This window comes from Mastomys coucha, unplaced genomic scaffold (assembly GCF_008632895.1).
Source record: "Mastomys coucha isolate ucsf_1 unplaced genomic scaffold, UCSF_Mcou_1 pScaffold15, whole genome shotgun sequence".
NCBI lineage: Eukaryota > Metazoa > Chordata > Mammalia > Rodentia > Muridae > Mastomys > Mastomys coucha.
Window position 1 is genome coordinate 5,563,525 of NW_022196897.1, and position 10,047 is coordinate 5,573,571.

At 41.7% G+C, this 10,047-nt stretch overlaps 1 pseudogene; it reads right to left on the reverse strand.

The window, feature by feature from the left end:
• Positions 1–3,408: 3,408 nt before the first annotated feature.
• The window catches only part of LOC116091012, a 72,100-nt pseudogene continuing 65,461 nt past the window's right edge, over positions 3,409–10,047 (reverse strand).

Below are 10,047 nucleotides of genomic sequence, written 5' to 3' on the forward strand. Positions count from 1 at the left end.
GGCATAGATTTGCATAGAGCAGCTTCCTTCTGGGTAACTGTTTGTCTTAATCAGGAATGAGGAGTGTTAGCTACTTATTTACTTAAGGGGTGTGGGGAGCAGCTCACTCAAATATTGCCAGCAAGGCTGGTGAGTTCTAAGTACAAACTGTCTCCCAAGACTTGAAAACATTAAAGTTGACAATGCCCAGCTGGTAGAGAGAAATCCAGGTCTAGGGCATCACACCTTGGGTTCAAGGGCACTGGCTGGATGAGCTTGGGTGAAGTGGTAGCTGCTTAGAACTTCAATTTCCCTACTTAAAATTGTGCTTAACATTCATCCTACACACTGAATTTTATACATGGATTTTGTGTTCCCTGACTTTACAGATCTCATGTACTAATTCTAGGGGTTTATATTTGGCTTAAGAATAGAGAAGATTGGAGAATATAGGGGCTTGAGAGATGGGTAGGGGTTAGAGCACAGGCTGTTCTTCCAAAGAAGCCAAGCTCCATTCCCAGCACCTTCATGGTAGCTCCCAAATGCCTGTAACTCCAGGCCTTGATGCCCTCCCCTGACCTCAGCAGGCACTAGGCATGCATGTGGTGCACAGACATTTACCAAGCAAAATACCCATAGGCATAAAATAAAAACATTTTTTTAAAAAAGAATAAAAGATACAGGATTAGAATAGAGCTCTGTGGCAAAACATTCACTCAGCATATGGAAAGCTGTGAGTTCCATCTCAGCCAGAGAACTGAGTGGGGCAGTAGTAGAAGTAAATTTACACATTTATAGACAACTGATGTTCAAAGAAGCTACCAAGAACACATAACAAGTTCTTCAACCAATGATATTAGGAAAACTATTTACATACAGAGGAATACACAGCAAAGGAAACAATCAACAAAATGAGGAGACAAATTATGGAAGAAGAGAAAAGTACTTACAAATCATATACCTGATCAGTTAAGACCCAACATATATAAGAAACTCAATAGTAGGAAAATAAACAGCCCAAAACAGGACCAGAAGAGGCAGATCTTCAAAGAATACATGCAAATATCCCACAAGTATTTGAATAATGCTCACAGGTCATAGGGAAATGCAAGTTAAGACAGCAGTGAGGTGAGATCTCATTCCTGCCCAGAATACTCATTATCAAAAGACCAACAATAAAAAGTATTGGCAAGGCTGTGGAGGAGAGGGCACCCTTGAGCAGTCTGAAAGGATGCAAATTGGTGCAGCAGCTATGGAAAACAGCTTGGAGGTTCCTCCGAGATCTGAAAATAGAACTACCTGGCTCTGTAGTGAACCCAAGCACCTGGGAAGCAAAGGTAGGTGGAGCTCTGAGTCTGAGGCTAGCCTGTTCTATAGAATGAGTTCTAGGCCAGGAATACACAATGAGAGGAGAGAGAGAAAGACAGACAGACAGACAGACAGACAGACAGACAGAGACAGAGAAAGACAGAGAAACAGAGAGACACAAAGATACAGAGACAGAGAAAGCCTCTAACCCAGCAATCCCACTACTGGCTGTCTGTACAAATGAAGCAAAATCAATATAGCAGAGATATCTGCACTCCATATTCACTGCAACAGTTGCCACTTCTATTTACTACAGCAGGTGTTCATAATAGTTAAGATATAGAGGCCACATAAGTATCCACTGGTGGATGAATGGACAAAGAGCAATGTGCTCCTGCTCAGAAACACACACAGGATACTGCCCAGCCTTCATGAAGAAGGAAATCTTGACACTCATTCAAATGTGAATGAGCCAGCAGACACTATGCTAAATGAAGGAAGCCAGGAACAGGAAGGAAATGCCACACAATCAAGTCACATATGAAATCTAAAAGTAGAGCTCATGGCACCAGAGAGTAGAAGGTAGTTCCCATGGACCAACGGGATGGGGATCCTTGCTTAAAGGGTAGAAATCTCAGGCAGGATGCTGTATTATATAACATGCTCCCTAGAGTTGATAGCAATGTATTTTGTATTTGAAAGTTGCTGAGAAAATAAATTTTAAACTATTTCAAACTATTCCACAAAATAGAAATACAAGGAATATTGCCAAACTCATTCTATAAGGCCATAGTCATCCTGATACCTAAACCACACAAAGCCTCAACAAAGAAAGAGAATTTCAGACCAGTTTCCCTTATGAACATTGATGCAAAAATAATAAAATACTCAAAAGCCGAACCAAAGAATACATCAGAAACATCATCCACTATGATCAAGTAGGCTTCATCCCAGGGATGCAGAGATGGTTCAATATATGAAAATCCATCAACGTAATCCACCATATAAACAAACTCAAAGGAAAAAGTCACATGATCATCTCATTAGATGCTGAAAAAGCCTTTGACAAAATCCACACCCCTTCATGATAAAAGTCTCGGAGAGATCAGGGATACAAGGTGCATATCTAAACATAACAAATGCAATATGTAGCAAGCCAAAAACCAACATCAAATTAAATGTAGAGAAACTTAAAGCAATTCCACTAAAACCAGGGACAGGTTAGAGCTGCCCAATCTCTCCCTATCTATTCAATATAGTTCCTGAAGTTCTAGCCAGAGCAATAAGACAACTGAAGGAGATCAAGGGGATACAAATTGAGAAGGAAGAAATCAAAGTATTGCTATTCACAAATGATATGCTAATATATATAAGTAACCCCAATATTCTTTTTCCATGTTGTTGTTTTTATTTTTTGTTTTGTTACTTCAGCACTTTTATTTTTCTTTATGCAATGATGTGTTGCTGGGGCCTAATGTTCTCATTGAACAGCAGAAAAACAAAATTTGTCATTTCTTAAAGAATTGAATGCAAAAAACCTTACATAAATTAAAAGGATGAATACATTTACAGGTATCAACAAAAATGTTCCCTACTCAAGGCAAATAGAAACCCACGGCTGTCAGAAGGAAAGGGAAAAAACAAAAACAAAAACAAAAAACAGAAAGAAAACTAGGCCCTAAGGCTCAAATTTTCCCACCCTGTTAAACTGGCAAGAAGGAAGTGGTGACTGGCCCAGGAACCCTTACCAGCCTCAGGAAACCGGGGAAGTCTGCTGTCAGTTAATACTCTGCAGAGTATCACTGTTTGGTGCTCACACAGATCCACCAGGCTGAGGACTTCTCTCCCACAGCGTGCTCTCCCCAGCCACCAAAGTGACCAAGTCACATGAACTAAGGACTAAATCAAGATACACATGGGGTATTAAACATGTACCAAGGGAACAGTTAACTTGAATATAAGGTCAAAAACCAGCAACAAGTGCTACAATCCAGTACTGATATCAGATACAAGCTTCAAGTTTGAATTTCTTTTCTTTTTCAAAGGCTTATTCCAGTTTCATGAGGTTAGGTGAAGTATGTGTATTTGTTAGGGCAAACTGATACTTCAGGATCAGTTTTTCTAAGAAGCATTGAGGGTGGATGATGGAGGGGTCTGGCTCCTCATACTCCTGCTTGCTGATCCCTATCTGCTGCAAAGTGGACAGTGAGGCCAGGATGGAGCCACCAATCCAGACTGAGTACTTGCGCTCAGGGGGAGCAATGATCTTAATCTTCATTGTCCTAGGTATTAGGGCTGTGTCCTCCCTCTGCATCCTGTCAGCAGTGTCTGGATACATGGTGGTACCACCAGACAGCACTGTATTGGCATACAGGTCCTTGCTGATATTCACATGGCACTTCATGATGGAGTTGAAGGTCTCATGGATGCTCCAGGACTCCATGCCCAGGAGGCCTGGACACCAGAATCTCTCATTGCCAGTGGTGACCACCTGCCCATCAGGCAGCTCATAACTCTTCTTCAAAGAAGAGGAGAATGTTGCCCTTGATATTTTTGGCTCAAAATCCAGGGCAACATAGCACAGCTTCTCCCTAATGTCATGAGCAATTCCCCTCTCAGCAGTGGTGGTAAAACTATAGTCCTACTCGGTCAGGATCTACATGAGGTAGTCTGTCAGGTCCTGATCAGCCAGGTCCAGAAGCAAGATGGTGTGAGGAAGGGTGAGTAGCTCTTATAGACGGGCATTGTATGTATGAGCCTGTCACCAGAATCCATGACAATGCCAGTTGTGAGCCCAGATACATACAAGAGCAGTGCTGTCTGAATGTCCACATACCTGGCTGGGGCATTAAAGATTTCAAACAGTATCTGCTTCATCTTCTCACTTTGGACCCTCAAAATTCTACCAGATAACTTATATAGTTGATAAACACCTTAAGCAAAGTGGCTGGATACAAAATTAACTTAAAAAAAAATCAGTGGCTCTCCTTTATATAAATCATAGAAGGGCTGAGAAAGAAATTAGGGAAACAACACCTTTTACAATAGCCACAAATAATATAAAATACCTTGGTGTAACTCTAAGCAAGCAAGAGGAAAACCTGTATGACATGAACTTTAAGTCTCTGAAGAAAGAAACTGAGGAAAGTCTGAGAAGATGTAAAGATTCCCATGCTCATGGATCGGCGGGATTAACATAGTGAAAAATGGCCATTTTACCAAAAGCAATCTACAGATTCAATACAGTTCCCATCAAAATTCCAACACAATTCTTTACAGACCTTGAAAGAGCAATTCTCAACTTCATATGGAAAAACAGAATAGCTAAATGGTACCTCATGAAACTGAAAAGCTTCTGTAAGGCAAATGGCATCAATAGGACAAAACAGCAGCCTACAGAATGGGGAAAGGGATTCACTAAGACATATGTCTAACAGAGGACTAATATCCAAAATATATTTTAAAAACTTCAAGAAATTATACACTAACAAACAAAATAATTCAATTTAAAAATGGGGTACAGAGCTAAACAGAGAATTCTCAACAGTGGTATCTCTAAGGGCCACAAAGTACTTAAAGAAATGTTCAATATCCTTAGTCATCAGGGAAATCCAAATCAAAATGACTTTGAGATTTCATCTTATACCCATCAGAGTGGCTAAGATCAAAAACTCAAGTGGCTGCACATGGTCTTGAGGATGTGGAGCGAGGGGAACACTCCTTCATTGCTGGTGGGAGTGCAAATATATATAACTACTTTAGAAATCAATTTGGCGGGTTCTCAGAAAACTTTGAATATAAGACCCAGCTATACCACTCCTGAGCATATGCAGAAAAGTTACTCCACCATACCACAAGGACACTTGCTCAACTGTCCACAGCTGCTTTATTCATAATATCCAGAAACTGGAAACAACCTTGATGCCCCTCAACAAAAGAATGGATTAAAAGAATGTGGTACATTTATGCAGTGGAATACTATTCAGCTATTAAAAACAAAGACACCATGACATTTACAGGCAAATGGATGGACCTAGAAAATATCATGGGTGGGGTAATCCAGACCCAGAAAGACACGCGTGGCGTGTATTCACTTATAAGTGGATATTAGCTATAAAATACAGGATAACCATGCTACAATCTACAGACTGAAAATAAAGCTAAGTATCAAGGAGAACCTAAGGGAGAGTTCTCACTCAGAAGGGGAAATAAAATAAACATGGGAGGCAGATGGAGGGCAGGGATTGGATGGGAGAGGGAATGAGGAGGAGAACAGAGATGGAGATCAGGGGGAGGGGGAGAGGGCTGGGAGAAAGAATGAAAAGAGGGGAGGGGCATCTCTAGGACAAGCTGGAGACCTGGGACTGGGGAGGCTCCCAGGAGTCTATGGCGTTGACCCTAGTTCAGACTCTTAGCAGTGGATATGGAGACTGAAGTGGCCACCTCTTGTAGACCAGGCAGGACTTCCAGTGAAGGGAAGGAGACACCAACCCACTACAAAACCTTCAACCCCAAATTTGTCCTGCCTATAAGATATGCAGAGATAAAGATGGAACAGAGATTGAGGGAACAGCCAACCAATGACTGGCCCAACTTGACCCAACCCACACCACTGAAGAGAACCACCCCTTGACACGATCAATGATACTCTGTGATGCTTACAGACAGGAGCCTAGCGTAACTGTCTTCTGAGAGGCTTCATCCAGCAGCTGATGGAAACAGATGCAGAAACCCACAGCCAAACATTAGGAGGAGCTTGGGGAAGCTTGGGGAAGACTAGGAGATCAGACTGAGGAAGGCAGAGAGGTCCAGGACACCACAATAGGCCTACTGAGTCAACAAACCTGAGCCCATGGGGGCTCACAGAGACTGAACCTCCATCCAAAGACCATGCAGTGACTGAACCTAGGCCCCCTACACATTTGTAGCTGATGTGCAGCTTGGTCTTCATGCTTAGTGTAATCTATCAAATTACCACAAACTCGAATATCATAGTTAATTTTCAATTAAGATAATTTTTAGCCAGGTGATGGTAGCACAGAATCAGGAGTATTTCTATGAGATCTATGATAGCCTGGTCTACAGAGCAAGTTCCAGGACAGCCAGAGCTGCACAGAAAAACTCTGTCTCAGGAAATAAACAAAAAAAAAATTATTTTATTTTGTGGAGCTGGAGAGATGATTCAGAGGTTAAGAGCACTGGATGTTCTTCCAGAGGTCCTGAGTTCAATTCCCAGCAACCACACAGTGTCTCACAACCTTCTGTAATGGGATCCAATACCTTTCTTTGGTGTGTCTGAAGACAGTGGCAATGTACTCATATATGTAAAATAAATAGATTTTTTTTAAAAACATATTTTAATGTAATATTTTATTTTTTAATATTTTCTATATTTTTATTAGATATTTTCTTTATTTACATGTCATACAGTATCTCCTTTCCCAGTTTCCCCTCCAAAAAACCCAAAAAAACAAAACAAAACAAAAAACAACAAGAACAAACTCTTGTTCCCTCCCTCCTTCCCCCTCCTCCTGCTTGCCACCCGATCCTCTCCTGCTTACTGGCCCTGGCATTCCACTATACTGGGACATAGAACCTTTACAGGGCCAAGGGCTTCTCCTCCCATTGATGACCAACTTGGCCATCCTCTACTATACACATGCTCCTGGAGCCATTGGTCCCACCATGTGTACTCTTTGGTTGGGGTTTAGACCCTGGGAACTCTGCGTGTACTAGTTAGTTCATATTGTTGTTCATCCTAAGGGGCTGCAAACCCTTCAGCATCTTGGGTCCTTTCTCTAGCTTCTTCATTGGAGACCCTGTACTCAGTTCAATGAATGGCTGTGAGCCTCTACTTCTGTATTAGTCAGGTACTGTCAGAGCCTCTCAGAAGACAGCTATATCAGGCTGGATTGTCCTTCCTTCAGTTTCTGCTCCGTAGTTAGTCTCTGCAACTCCTTCCATGGGTAGTTTGTTTCCCCTTTTAAGAAGGAATGAAGTATTCACACTTTGGTCTTCCTTCTTCTTGAGCTTCTTGTGGTTTGTGGGTTGTTCTTCATGTATTCCGATCTTCTGAGCTAATATCCACTTATCAGAGAGTGCATACCATGTGTGTTCTTTTGTGATTGGGTTACCTCACTCAGGATGAGATTCCCCAGATCCATCCATTTCCTTGAGAAGTTCATAAAGTAATATTTTAAAACAAGAGTGAAGGAGTAGCTTCTTTTAAGAAAGGCAGGCTACCGTTGACATCTGCTGCTTGTGGTGTGCATTCCGCCTGACTTCACTAACACTTTCTCTTTCTAACTTTTTATAAGAATTTCTTACTTTATGTGCATTGGTGTTTTCCCTGCATGTATGTCTGTGTAAGGGTGTCAGGCATTTGTGAGTTGCCATGTGGTTGCTGGGAATTGAACCTGAGTCTCCTGGAAGAGCAGTCAGAGCTCTTTAACCACTGAGCCATTGCTTCAGACCTCTTTTTAGTATTTTTTATAAATTTAGTTATATATTTTATGTATATATGGGGAAAACACAAATGGAGGAGAGGGAACAACTTTCAGGAGCCAGTTCTCTCCTCTCTCTCACCATCTCAGTCCTCTCCTTTCTCTCACCATCTCAGTTCTCTCCTCTCTCTCACCATCTCAGTTCTCTCCTCTCACTCACCATCTCTCAGCGATGAAACTCAGGTTGTCAGGCAGCAGGAACCTTTACACACTGAGCCATTTCACTGGCCCTGTCTTACCTCTCTTTGAGCTCGCTTTCATTCACTGGAGAACAAGCAGAGTAAGTGGAATAATTTCATTTCCAGTTGCTTCACCTCTCGTCTGTGTCTTCCATGTGGGTCAGAGGGGAAATATCCAGTGTGGCTGGAGCACCTAAGCAGATAGGCCTTCCATTACAGCTTTATCTGACACCAGTGGATGATTTTGACCATGTCACATACTTTCACTCATTAAATGGGAAGAGTATGCTGATGTAGAGCTTGCTATGTGGAGAAGTCTAACTGGCACAGAGTACAAGTCCAGTCTGTGTGGTAGCCTGCCATCATCAGAGATCATGTAGAGCAAGAGCATTTCCTTTGACATCTTGCCCACACTGCACAGCCCTGGCTGGCTGGGGTTAGCTGCACCAATAATGCACTTTGCAGCCAATATTTTTCAAAAGGGAATCAACTCTCCAATTCATGGCTCATCAGATAATTCCATCTCTTGGGTTAGAGATCCCTGCTGTGCTGTTTTTAGATGCAAAGATCCAATTTCATTTTTAAATGAGAATTTTGATAGCCCATAAAAATAATTCAAGTGTACCTAGGAAATCCTCCCCATAGTGTTCCCCACAGGAGGCAATTTAAGGATAGATAAAGAGCATGAGTTTCAGGAGTGAGGCCAGTGCTTCAGTTCCAGTTCTGTCCTTACCTGACCTGTGGCGAGCATGGAAATTCTCCAAAGTTCAATTTCCTTATCTCCAAAAGGATTAGTAAACGATCTACCCTAGCTTGTCCTAAAAATGAAATGAGGGGCTAGAGATATGGGTCCATGGTTAAGAATCAATACTGTCTTCACTGCTCTTCTGGAGGTCCTGAGTTCAATTCCCAAAAACCACATGGTGGCTTACAGTTATCTGTAATGAGATCCAATGCCCTCTTCTAGTGTGCAGGTGTGCATGCAGAGAAAGCACTCATATACATAAAATATATAAACAAAGCTTTAAAAACATGAACTGAGAATACATGTTAAAGCAAATTGATTAAAATATAGCAATCACTAACTTAAAAAGAGAGGAGAGAGTATGTTACTCCTTTCCTGTGTTTCGTGTTTGAATTTTGGACCTAGCTAATTAAAATGTAAATTACTGTGAAGACGACAGTACTTTCAAGACTGAACATGTCAACAATCTCTCTCAGTGTTCCTTCTATTTCATTAGAACTCTGTTAGAATCATTTGCAAACATGAAGCCAACGTTTACCTAGCATTCAAAAACAAAACATAACATACATGCAAAGCTGCTTTCTTCTCATTCAATAAACTAAAATATATGAAAATCTTGCTTTATGTTGTCTGTCCAGAAGAAGCAAGATCCATCACTGCATCTCTAGGAGGAAGGAGAGCACATGCAGTTTACTCATTCACTGATTCTTATTGGGTAAAGAGAGGCACTGATGAGCAGTAGGAATGAAAGAGCTGCCTTTGTGGGGCTTAACTGCAAGAGGAACAGCCAAATACACATTTGAGGGTATGGAGATAGCATGATAGAAGGACTGGTTTCAGTGTGAGTAAAAAGAAAGCAGGAAAGAAGGAATGCAATGAGCAAGAGCAGGGATATAGAGGGGCAGACATTGTCAGGAAGGAACAAGACAGAGAAAGATATGAGACAAAATTAAGTCGCAGAAAGTCGATCCAGGTAGGCCCAGGAAGATGCAAAGAGAAGGAGGCTAGGAAACAAGGCTACAGAACAGAGTAGCAAGCAGTCAGGAAGGTCTCTGCAACCCATGCTACAGAACTGGAAGCCTAACAGGTTTGAAGTATGAGAATGGCATGGCTGAATTGTCTTTTCAAATAATTACTTCAGTTTCTGTCCAAGAGCACCCTACAAAATAGCAAAAGCATGAGCTGGAATATCTCTCTGTGATAGATCACTGCCGAGCATTCATAAAGTCTTAGATTCAACCACTAGCACTGAAGAAAACAGGAAGGGAAGGGAAAGGAAGGGAGGGGAGAGGAGTGGAGGGGAGGGGAGAGGAGTGGATGGGAGGGGAGAGGA